Here is a 12,500-nt window from a genome sequence, read left to right as displayed (position 1 = left end):
ACCGGCCGGCGGCGCTTCCTTGAATGCTTAACCGCCTTTCGAGCTGCCATGCCGGGCTTGAGTTAGTGGCCGCGACCGGTACTTTACTGGACCCTATTTGGCCCGCGGACCGGCCGGCGGCGCTTCCTTGAATGCTTAACCGCCTTTCGAGCTGCCATGCCGGGCTTGAGTTAGTGGCCGCGACCGGTACTTTACTGGACCCTATTTGGCCCGCGGACCGGCCGGCGGCGCTTCCTTGAATGCTTAACCGCCTTTCGAGCTGCCATGCCGGGCTTGAGTTAGTGGCCGCGACCGGTACTTTACTGGACCCTATTTGGCCCGCGGACCGGCCGGCGGCGCTTCCTTGAATGCTTAACCGCCTTTCGAGCTGCCATGCCGGGCTTGAGTTAGTGGCCGCGACCGGTACTTTACTGGACCCTATTTGGCCCGCGGACCGGCCGGCGGCGCTTCCTTGAATGCTTAACCGCCTTTCGAGCTGCCATGCCGGGCTTGAGTTAGTGGCCGCGACCGGTACTTTACTGGACCCTATTTGGCCCGCGGACCGGCCGGCGGCGCTTCCTTGAATGCTTAACCGCCTTTCGAGCTGCCATGCCGGGCTTGAGTTAGTGGCCGCGACCGGTACTTTACTGGACCCTATTTGGCCCGCGGACCGGCCGGCGGCGCTTCCTTGAATGCTTAACCGCCTTTCGAGCTGCCATGCCGGGCTTGAGTTAGTGGCCGCGACCGGTACTTTACTGGACCCTATTTGGCCCGCGGACCGGCTTGCGGCGCTTCCTTGAATGCTTAACCGCCTTTCGAGCTGCCATGCCCGGCTTGAGTTAGTGGCCGCGACCGGTACTTTACTGGACCCTATTTGGCCCGCGGACCGGCTTGCGGCGCTTCCTTGAATGCTTAACCGCCTTTCGAGCTGCCATGCCCGGCGTGGGTTTCGCGTCCGCGCCCGGTACATTATGGAAGCCCAAAAAAAAAAAATTCTAAGTGCGAGTGGGACCGGCCGGCGGAGCTTCCTTGAAAGCCCATCCGCCCTCCGAGCTCTCCCACCGGTCGTGGGTTGGCGTCCGCGCCCGGAATATTATGGAAGCTTAAAAAAAGGAAAAAAAAAATCTAAGTGCGATTGCTGGTGTATTTACTCGTCGTGCCGACCGGAGGGAGGCCACTCCCCGCCGCAGCTGAAAAGTCATCCCGGCCCAGTGGAGGTCTGCGCAGGGGGGGTCTTCCTTGAAATCTTAGCCGCCATCTGAGCTCTCCTGCCCGGCGTGGGTTTGCGTCAGCGCCCGGTACATTACGTTAAAAATGCTTACCCGCCTCCCTGGAAGCCCAATCGGGCGTAAAATGTTAGGCGGAACGGCCCTGAAGCTCCAGACGGAAGTCCGAAAAAAGCTCCATGATTGGCTAAAAATGCTTACCCGCCTCCCTGGAAGCCCAATCGGGCGTAAAATGTTAGGCGGAACGGCCCTGAAGCTCCAGACGGAAGTCCGAAAAAAGCTCCATGATTTGTTAAAAATGCTTAGCCGCCTCCCTGGAAGCCCAATCGGGCGTAAAAAGTTAGGCGGAACGGCCCCAAAGCTCCACACGGAAGTCTCAAAAAAGCTCCATAACGTGTTAAAAATGCTTAGCCGCCTCCCTGGAAGCCAAATCGGGCGTAAAAAGTGAGGCGGAACGGCCCCAAAGCTCCACACGGAAGTCCGAAAAAAGCTCCATGATTGGTTAAAAATGCTTACCCGCCTCCCTGGAAGCCCAATCGGGCGTAAAATGTTAGGCGGAACGGCCCCAAAGCTCCACACGGAAGTCCGAAAAAAGCTCCATGATTGGTTAAAAATGCTTAGCCGCCTCCCTGGAAGCCCAATCGGGCGTAAAATGTTAGGCGGAACGGCCCTGAAGCTCCAGACGGAAGTCCGAAAAAAGCTCCATGATTTGTTAAAAATGCTTACCCGCCTCCCTGGAAGCCCAATCGGGCGTAAAATGTTAGGCGGAACGGCCCTGAAGCTCCAGACGGTGCTTCCTTGAAGGCTTATCCGCCTTTCGAGCTCTCCTGCCCGGCGTGGGTTTGCGTCAGCGCCCGGTACATTATGGAAGCCCCCCCCCAAAAAAAAATTATAAGTGCGAGTGGGACCGGCCGGCGGAGCTTCCTTGAAAGCCCATCCGCCCTCCGAGCTCTCCCACCGGTCGTGGGTTGGCGTCCGCCACTGCTAAAAGCGAACTTCAAATCATCTGCTTAATAATGTGGAACGCCATTCTTAAGTAGTTTCTCCTTAATTTGGGCTCAACTGGCCGGTAATCATCACCGGTGTCTGAAATTGATCTCAGTTATCCAAAGAGCCCTGACACGGAATACCGTCCATGAGTTTAATTGAAAAACAAAAAAATTAATCTTTATGACACTTAAATACGATTTGCATAATAATTTGGAACAGGGTGTAGACTTCCAGCGGACCGCGCGCGGCTCGGCTGACGGCGCAGCGCGATCTGGTACCGCCGCGCGGGACGAAACACGCCCCGTGCAGAGTTCCAGGCGGCCGGGAAGACATTTAAGCGCTGCCGCTGCCGCTGCGGCGGGGAGTTGCCGTCCTCCGGTGGACACGACGAGTAAATACACCAGCAATCGCACACACACCGTGTTCCAAATTATTATGCAAGTGATATTTATCTCAGATTTTCCAAAATAGTCGGCGGTGGTTCCTTGAAAGGTTACCCGGCTTTTGAGCTCTCCTGCCCGGCGTGAGTTTGGCGTGCGCGGCCCCTCTTTTTCCAGGCGGTGGTTCGTGAAAGGTTACCCGGCTTTTGAGCTCTCCTGCCCGGCGTGAGTTTGGCGTGCGCGGCCCCTCTTTTTCCAGGCGGTGGTTCGTGAAAGGTTACCCGGCTTTTGAGCTCTCCTGCCCGGCGTGAGTTTGGCGTGCGCGGCCCCTCTTTTTCCAGGCGGTGGTTCGTGAAAGGTTACCCGGCTTTTGAGCTCTCCTGCCCGGCGTGAGTTTGGCGTGCGCGGCCCCTCTTTTTCCAGGCGGTGGTTCGTGAAAGGTTACCCGGCTTTTGAGCTCTCCTGCCCGGCGTGAGTTTGGCGTGCGCGGCCCCTCTTTTTCCAGGCGGTGGTTCGTGAAAGGTTACCCGGCTTTTGAGCTCTCCTGCCCGGCGTGAGTTTGGCGTGCGCGGCCCCTCTTTTTCCAGGCGGTGGTTCGTGAAAGGTTACCCGGCTTTTGAGCTCTCCTGCCCGGCGTGAGTTTGGCGTGCGCGGCCCCTCTTTTTCCAGGCGGTGGTTCGTGAAAGGTTACCCGGCTTTTGAGCTCTCCTGCCCGGCGTGAGTTTGGCGTGCGCGGCCCCTCTTTTTCCAGGCGGTGGTTCGTGAAAGGTTACCCGGCTTTTGAGCTCTCCTGCCCGGCGTGAGTTTGGCGTGCGCGGCCCCTCTTTTTCCAGGCGGTGGTTCGTGAAAGGTTACCCGGCTTTTGAGCTCTCCTGCCCGGCGTGAGTTTGGCGTGCGCGGCCCCTCTTTTTCCAGGCGGTGGTTCGTGAAAGGTTACCCGGCTTTTGAGCTCTCCTGCCCGGCGTGAGTTTGGCGTGCGCGGCCCCTCTTTTTCCAGGCGGTGGTTCGTGAAAGGTTACCCGGCTTTTGAGCTCTCCTGCCCGGCGTGAGTTTGGCGTGCGCGGCCCCTCTTTTTCCAGGCGGTGGTTCGTGAAAGGTTACCCGGCTTTTGAGCTCTCCTGCCCGGCGTGAGTTTGGCGTGCGCGGCCCCTCTTTTTCCAGGCGGTGGTTCGTGAAAGGTTACCCGGCTTTTGAGCTCTCCTGCCCGGCGTGAGTTTGGCGTGCGCGGCCCCTCTTTTTCCAGGCGGTGGTTCGTGAAAGGTTACCCGGCTTTTGAGCTCTCCTGCCCGGCGTGAGTTTGGCGTGCGCGGCCCCTCTTTTTCCAGGCGGTGGTTCGTGAAAGGTTACCCGGCTTTTGAGCTCTCCTGCCCGGCGTGAGTTTGGCGTGCGCGGCCCCTCTTTTTCCAGGCGGTGGTTCGTGAAAGGTTACCCGGCTTTTGAGCTCTCCTGCCCGGCGTGAGTTTGGCGTGCGCGGCCCCTCTTTTTCCAGGCGGCTGTTCGTGAAAGGTTACCCGGCTTTTGAGCTCTCCTGCCCGGCGTGAGTTTGGCGTGCGCGGACCCTCTTTTTCCAGGCGGTGGTTCGTGAAAGGTTACCCGGCTTTTGAGCTCTCCTGCCCGGCGTGAGTTTGGCGTGCGCGGCCCCTCTTTTTCCAGGCGGTGGTTCGTGAAAGGTTACCCGGCTTTTGAGCTCTCCTGCCCGGCGTGAGTTTGGCGTGCGCGGCCCCTCTTTTTCCAGGCGGTGGTTCGTGAAAGGTTACCCGGCTTTTGAGCTCTCCTGCCCGGCGTGAGTTTGGCGTGCGCGGCCCCTCTTTTTCCAGGCGGTGGTTCGTGAAAGGTTACCCGGCTTTTGAGCTCTCCTGCCCGGCGTGAGTTTGGCGTGCGCGGCCCCTCTTTTTCCAGGCGGTGGTTCGTGAAAGGTTACCCGGCTTTTGAGCTCTCCTGCCCGGCGTGAGTTTGGCGAGCGCGGCCCCTCTTTGGCCGGCGGATTTTTCAATCAAAAACAAACAAGTTACATTTTAACATAGGAGCCTTTATTTAATAGCAGCTTCACAATTCTTGCATCCATTGACCTTGTGAGTTTTTGGACAGTTTCTGGTTGAATTTCTTTGGAGGATGTCAGAATAGCCTCCCAGAGCTGCTGTTTGGAAGTGAACTGCCTCCCACCCTCGTAGATCTTCTGCTTGATGATGCTCCAATAGTTTTCAATAGGATTGAGGTCAGGGGAGGATGGGGGCCACACCATCAGTTTCTCTCCCTTCAGTCCCATAGCAGCCAAAGCTGCTGAAGTATTTCTTGCAGCATGAGATGGTGCATTGTCGTGCATGAAGATGATTTTGCTACGGAAAGCACGGTTCTTCCTGTTGTACCATGGACGAAAGTGGTCACTCAGAAACTCCACATACTTTACCGACGTCATTTTCACGCCTTCAGGGACCCTAAAGGGGCCAAGCAGCTCTCTCCCCATGATTCCGGCCCAAAACATGACTCCGCCACCTCCTTGCTGACGCCGCAGCCTTGTTGGGCTATCGTGGCCGTCCACCAACCATCCACGACTCCATCCATCTGTAAAGTCAAGTCAAATCAAGTTTATTTGTATAGCCCTAAATCACAAGCAGTCTCAAAGGGCTTCACATAGGCAGAAATTGACAATTATTCTCAATTTCTACACCTACCTGGACCATCCAAGGTGGCACGGCACTCATCAGTGAACAGGACTGTCTGAAAATTAGTCTTCATGTAATCCTGGGCCCACTGCAGCCGTTTCTGCTTGTTCGCGTTGTTTAGGGGTGGCCGAATGGAGGGTTTCCGCATAACTGCAAGTCTCTGGAGGATCCTACACCTCGACGTTCGTGGGACTTCACCGGCACGTGCAGCGTCGAATATTTGTTTGCTCGTCCGTAGTGGCATGCTAGCAGGCGCCCTCTTGATTCGATGTATTTGTCTTGCAGATATCTTCCGAGTTGTGCCTTTATCTGCACGGACCCGCGTGTGCTCCGAATCAGCGACAAATGTCTTCACAGTTCGATGGTCACGCCTAAGTTTTCGTGAAATGTCGAATGTATTCATACCTTGTCCAAGGCATCGAATGATTTCACGCTTTTCGACAGCAGAGAGATCCTTTTTCTTTCCCATGTTGCTTGTTGCTTGTTCCAGATGAAAAAGAGGCCGGACATGTGGAACGCCAAGCTTAAATAGTGTTTCCTTGATTGGGCTCACCTGGCAGACTATCACAGGTGTCTGTGATTGATTTCAGACACAGACACAGAATACCGTCCATTTCAATTGAAAAACAGAAAAATGTAATCTTTATGACAAATACAATTTGCATAATAATTTGGAACACGACACCGTGTTCCAAATTATTATGCAAATCTAATCGGGCGTAAAAAGTGAGGCGGACCGGCCCTGGAGCTCCGTGTGGAGGTCCTCAAAAAGCTCCATAACGTGTTAAAAATGCTTAGCCGCGTCCCTGGAAGCGTAATCGGGCGTAAAAAGTGAGGCGGACCGGCCCTGGAGCTCCGTGTGGAGGTCCTCAAAAAGCTCGATAACGTGTTAAAAATGCTTAGCCGCGTCCCTGGAAGCGTAATCGGGCGTAAAATGTTAGGCGGAACGGCCCTGGAGAAAAAAAAATCCGCTCCTGGTACCTAAAATTTTCTCCAGCGGCGGGCTCGGAGTCTCATCTTTCTCCTGGCCGAGAAAAGAGCACTTTCCCCCGGACACCGAACCAGTCAACGTCCCCCTCCTGAGTGGACAAAAAAAATCCACTCCTGGTACCTAAGATTTTCTCCAGCGGCGGGCTTGGGACGAAAATGAATCTTCCTCCCGAAAGTAAACCACTATAGGCGGACGCCAGCCCCAAGCACCAGCCCGCATAATAATTTGGAACACGGCACCGTGTTCCAAATTATTATGCAAATCTAATCGGGCGTAAAAAGTGAGGCGGACCGGCCCTGGAGCTCCGTGTGGAAGTCCTCCAAAAGCTCGATAATTGGTCAAAAATGCTTAGCCGCCTCCCTGGAAGCCCAATCGGGCGTAAAAAGTTAGGCGGAACGGCCCCAAAGCTCCACACGGAAGTCCCAAAAAAGCTCCATGATTGGTTAAAAATGCTTAGCCGCCTCCCTGGAAGCCAAATCGGGCGTAAAAAGTTAGGCGGAACGGCCCCAAAGCTCCACACGGAAGTCTCAAAAAAGCTCCATAACGTGTTAAAAATGCTTAGCCGCCTCCCTGGAAGCCAAATCGGGCGTAAAAAGTTAGGCGGAACGGCCCCAAAGCTCCACACGGAAGTCTCAAAAAAGCTCCATAACGTGTTAAAAATGCTTAGCCGCCTCCCTGGAAGCCAAATCGGGCGTAAAAAGTTAGGCGGAACGGCCCCAAAGCTCCACACGGAAGTCTCAAAAAAGCTCCATAACGTGTTAAAAATGCTTAGCCGCCTCCCTGGAAGCCAAATCGGGCGTAAAAAGTTAGGCGGAACGGCCCCAAAGCTCCACACGGAAGTCTCAAAAAAGCTCCATAACGTGTTAAAAATGCTTAGCCGCCTCCCTGGAAGCCAAATCGGGCGTAAAAAGTTAGGCGGAACGGCCCCAAAGCTCCACACGGAAGTCTCAAAAAAGCTCCATAACGTGTTAAAAATGCTTAGCCGCCTCCCTGGAAGCCAAATCGGGCGTAAAAAGTTAGGCGGAACGGCCCCAAAGCTCCACACGGAAGTCTCAAAAAAGCTCCATAACGTGTTAAAAATGCTTAGCCGCCTCCCTGGAAGCCAAATCGGGCGTAAAAAGTTAGGCGGAACGGCCCCAAAGCTCCACACGGAAGTCCGAAAAAAGCTCCATGATTGGTTAAAAATGCTTAGCCGCCTCCCTGGAAGCCAAATCGGGCGTAAAAAGTTAGGCGGAACGGCCCCAAAGCTCCACACGGAAGTCCGAAAAAAGCTCCATGATTGGTTAAAAATGCTTAGCCGCCTCCCTGGAAGCCAAATCGGGCGTAAAAAGTTAGGCGGAACGGCCCCAAAGCGCCACACGGAAGTCCGAAAAAAGCTCCATGATTGGTTAAAAATGCTTAGCCGCCTCCCTGGAAGCCAAATCGGGCGTAAAAAGTTAGGCGGAACGGCCCCAAAGCTCCACACGGAAGTCCGAAAAAAGCTCCATGATTGGTTAAAAATGCTTAGCCGCCTCCCTGGAAGCCCAATCGGGCGTAAAAAGTTAGGCGGAACGGCCCCAAAGCTCCACACGGAAGTCTCAAAAAAGCTCAAAAAATTTCTAAGTGCCAACGGCTCATTCGCCGTAATGTGTCCGCTCCGCGCTGGTTCCCCGGTCGGCCGCAAATAGCGCAAAATCAGCCTCACGGAAGTCCGAAAAAAGCTCAAAAAATTTCTAAGTGCCAACGGCTCATTCGCCGTAATGTGTCCGCTCCGCGCTGGTTCCCCGGTCGGCCGCAAATAGCGCAAAATCAGCCTCACGGAAGTCCGAAAAAAGCTCAAAAAATTTCTAAGTGCCAACGGCTCATTCGCCGTAATGTGTCCGCTCCGCGCTGGTTCCCCGGTCGGCCGCAAATAGCGCAAAATCAGCCTCACGGAAGTCCGAAAAAAGCTCAAAAAAATTCTAAGTGCCAACAGCTCATTCGCCGTAATGTGTCCGCTCCGCGCTGGTTCCCCGGTCGGCCGCGAATAGCGCAAAATCAGCCTCACGGAAGTCCGAAAAAAGCTCAAAAATTTTCTAAGTGCCAACGGCTCATTCGCCGTAATGTGTCCGCTCCGCGCTGGTTCCCCGGTCGGCCGCGAATAGCGCAAAATCAGCCTAAGTGCAGTACCAACCTTGGCGTGTTGGTGCGCCAGAGTACGATGAGTTGGTCCCCCTAGTCACTGTACTCATTACCTTTACCCCCTAATCGCAAAATATAGTCAGAACGTATATCAGTGCTTCTCAAATAGTGGGGCGCGCCCCCCTTGGGGGGCGCGGTGCTATTCCTGGGGGGGCGCGTGTGACCCTGGGGAACAGGCTTTTTTTTTGGCAGTACTAGAATAAAGTGTAATTGCGCGTTTACTACAGCAGGGGGCAGTGGCGCTCTCATTGTTACTTCTGTCACGTTTGCGACAGTGCAACATTTTACGACTTACAAGACAAGTTAGGATAGTCACGGTGGGGAGGGGGGGCGCGAATAGTTTTCTTCTTGCTGGGGGGGGGCGTAACAGAAAATAATTGAGAAGCACTGACGTATATGCAGAAGACTATTTTTTCTTTTTTAAAATTTTTCTAAGTGCCAGCGGATGCTGGCACACGAACTGTCCGAGCTACGACGGTTCTCCGGTCGGACAGCGAGGGTGAAAAAGCGGTCCTAAAATCACCGAGGGCTGCCGCACAAGTTGTCCGAGTGGCGACGGTTCCCCGGTCGGCCACGAATGGTGAAAATTCGGCCTCTCCCCTACGGAGGTCGGTGAGAATTTCAGAATATTTTCTAAGTGCGAGCGTGGGCTGCCGCACAAGCTGCCCGAATTGCGACGGTTCTCCTTTCGGATCCGAATCGCGATAATTCGGCCTCTCCACCACGGAAGTCGGTGAGAATTTCAGAATATTTTCTAAGTGCCAGCGTGGGCTGCCGCACAAGTTGTCCGAGTGCCGACGGTTCCCCGGTCGGTTCCGAATCGCGATAATTCGGCCTCTCCACTACGGAGGTCGGTGAGAATTTCAGAATATTTTCTAAGTGCGAGCGTGGGCTGCCGCACAAGCTGCCCGAATTGCGACGGTTCTCCTTTCGGATCCGAATCGCGATAATTCGGCCTCTCCACCACGGAAGTCGGTGGGAATTTCAGAATATTTTCTAAGTGCCAACGGCTCTTGCGCCGTAAAGTGTCCGCTTTGCCTGGTTCCCTCGGTCGGCCACAAATGGCGAAAAATCAGCCTCTCCTTCTGGAGCTCGCGCCAACTTTGGCGAATATTTTCTAAGTGCCAACGGCTCTTGCGCCGTAAAGTGTCCGCTTTGCCTGGTTCCCTCGGTCGGCCACAAATGGCGAAAAATCAGCCTCTCCTTCTGGAGCTCGCGCCAACTTTGGCGAATATTTTCTAAGTGCCAACGGCTCTTGCGCCGTAAAGTGTCCGCTTTGCCTGGTTCCCTCGGTCGGCCACAAATGGCGAAAAATCAGCCTCTCCTTCTGGAGCTCGCGCCAACTTTGGCGAATATTTTCTAAGTGCCAACGGCTCTTGCGCCGTAAAGTGTCCGCTTTGCCTGGTTCCCTCGGTCGGCCACAAATGGCGAAAAATCAGCCTCTCCTTCTGGAGCTCGCGCCAACTTTGGCGAATATTTTCTAAGTGCCAACGGCTCTTGCGCCGTAATGTGTCCGCTTTGTCTGGTTCCCTCGGTCGGCCGCACATAGCGAAAAATCAGCCTCTCCTTCTGGAGCTCGCGCCAACTTTGGCGAATATTTTCTAAGTGCCAACGGCTCTTGCGCAGTAATGTGTCCGCTTTGTCTGGTTCCCTCGGTCGGCCGCAAATGGCGAAAAACCAGCCTCTCCTTCTGGAGCTCGCGCCAACTTTGGCAAATATTTTCTAAGTGCCAACGGCTCTTGCGCAGTAATGTGTCCGCTTTGTCTGGTTCCCTCGGTCGGCCACAAATAGCGAAAAATCGGCCTCTCCTTCTGGAGCTCGCGCCAACTTTAGCGAAAATTTTCTAAGTGCCAACGGCTCTTTCGCCGTAATGTGTCCGCTCCGCGCTGGTTCCCCGGTCGGCCGCAAATAGCGCAAAATCAGCCTCTCGCCCTTCAGGTACCAGGCGTTGGGGTACCAGGGGTAAGTGCAGTACCAGCTTTGGTCTGTTGGTGCGCCAGAGTACGATGAGTTGGTCCCCCTAGTCACTGTACTCATTACCTTTACCCCCAAATCGCAAAATATAGTCAGAACGAGTGTGGGGAACACAAGTTTTGGCCCCGAGAACCAGGCGGCTGGTGTCTCTAGCGATGTGTTCCCCCCCAAAAAGTGTTCACATGCTCGGACAGCGAACCTAGGAGCTACCGCAAAGCACTCTGGAAGTGCAAGAGCGAAAAATTTTCTAAGTACAAAAACTCTCGAAAATTTTCACAGTGTCACAGTGCTCGAAAATTTTCAAAGTGCTACATGCTTTCCATCCAAGGAAGGAATAGTGGAGGACCGGCCGCCTCCTTAAACACAAGCCGGCGGAACGACGGGGAGGACCGGCCGCCTCCTTAAACACAGGCCGGTGGAACGTTTGGCAGAATTCTTCTCGTGGAGGACCGGAGGAAGGAATAGTGGAGGACCGGCCGCCTCCTTAAACACAAGCCGGCGGAACGACGGGGAGGACCGGCCGCCTCCTTAAACACAGGCCGGTGGGAACGTTTGGCAGAATTCTTCTCGTGGAGGACCGGCCGCCTCCTTAAACACAGGCCGGTGGGAACGGTTGGCAGAATTGCGTGACGGCCGCCTGCTCCCGGCGTCCGCACGTGAACGAACACCCCCTCCCGGGGACGGCCGTCTGCTCCCGACCGCCGTCCTTCACCCCCTCACCTTCCGGACCCCCGTCTGCTCCCGGCGGGCCTCCGAGTACCCCCACCTTCTCCCGAACTGACCGACAGGCAATGAGACCCGCCTTGGTAGGGCCCCCACCGGCCCCGGCTCGCGCCGGCGTTGGGTGGACGGTTCCTCCCCACTTGCGGGTCGCTCTCCGTGGAGGACCGGTCGCCTCACTAAACATAGGCCGGGCGAAAATCTGCGAATGTTTTACATCCAAGAAAGGAAGGAGAGAACCGGCCGCCTCCTTAAACACAGGCCGGGCAGAAAATCTGCGAATGTTATCCATCCAAGGAGGGGGAGGACCGGCCGCCTCACTAAACATAGGCCGGGCGAAAATCTGCGAATGTTATACATCCAAGAAAGGAAGGAGGGAGCCGGCCGCCTCCTTAAACACAGGCCGGGCGAAAATCTGCGAATCTTATCCATCCAAGGACGGAGGACCGGCCGCCTCACTAAACATAGGCCGGGCGAAAATCTGCGAATGTTATACATCCAAGAAAGGAAGGAAGGAGGGAACCGGCCGCCTCCTTAAACACAGGCCGGGCGAAAATCTGCGAATCTTATCCATCCAAGGACGGAGGACCGGCCGCCTCCTTAAACACAGGCCGGTGGGAACGGTTGGCAGAATTGCGTGACGGCCGCCTGCTCCCGGCGTCCGCACGTGAACGAACACCCCCTCCCGGGGACGGCCGTCTGCTCCCGGCCGCCGTCCTTCACCCCCCTCAGCTTCCGGACCCCCGTCTGCTCCCGGCGGGCCTCCGAGTACCCTCCCCTTCTCCCGAACTGACCGACTGGCACTCATGACCCGCCTTGGTAGGGCCCCCACCGGCCCCGGCTCGCGCCGGCGTTGGGTGGACGGTTCCTCCCCACTTGCGGGTCGCACTCTAGCGCCTCGGCCGCCGCGAGAGCGTGCGCTACGCGCCGCCCCCGCAGGCCTTGGCGCGACCGTACGGCAGCGAGACCGAGACGCCCCGAATCACCCACCTAGAGGAAATCAACGGAGGCCGAGCGCGCGATCCGATTGCGGCACGCCGCGTGGGCGTCCGCCGGCCGCGCCGGTCTACCGCGAATGCTGTTTCTCAAACCCTTGCCTAACCAGACGGCACCGCGGGATGTGTTGTCGCAACTCTGCTCGACTATCCGAATAGCCTTTCCCGACTACCGCGTTGCGGGAGGCGTCTTTCGTGCCGCCGGTGGCGTATGACCTTCCGCGAGAGGCGTGCGGGCTCGGGGGGGCCGCAACGACCGAGTCTGACTCGGACGGGGCGCAGCTTCCCTCCCGGTCGCAGCAATAAGCGCCGAACGCAGTGTTGGTCACCAGCCACCCCGGCGGGTTCGTCGGGAGCGCCGGTACCCTTCCGTAGCTAGTTGCCAGCTGGCCACAGCGGGCCGCACCGACCGAGTCTGACTC

This window comes from Syngnathus typhle, linkage group LG6 (genome assembly GCF_033458585.1).
Source record: "Syngnathus typhle isolate RoL2023-S1 ecotype Sweden linkage group LG6, RoL_Styp_1.0, whole genome shotgun sequence".
NCBI classification, from domain to species: Eukaryota; Metazoa; Chordata; class Actinopteri; order Syngnathiformes; family Syngnathidae; genus Syngnathus; species Syngnathus typhle.
Note: the sequence above shows the minus strand (reverse complement) of the source record.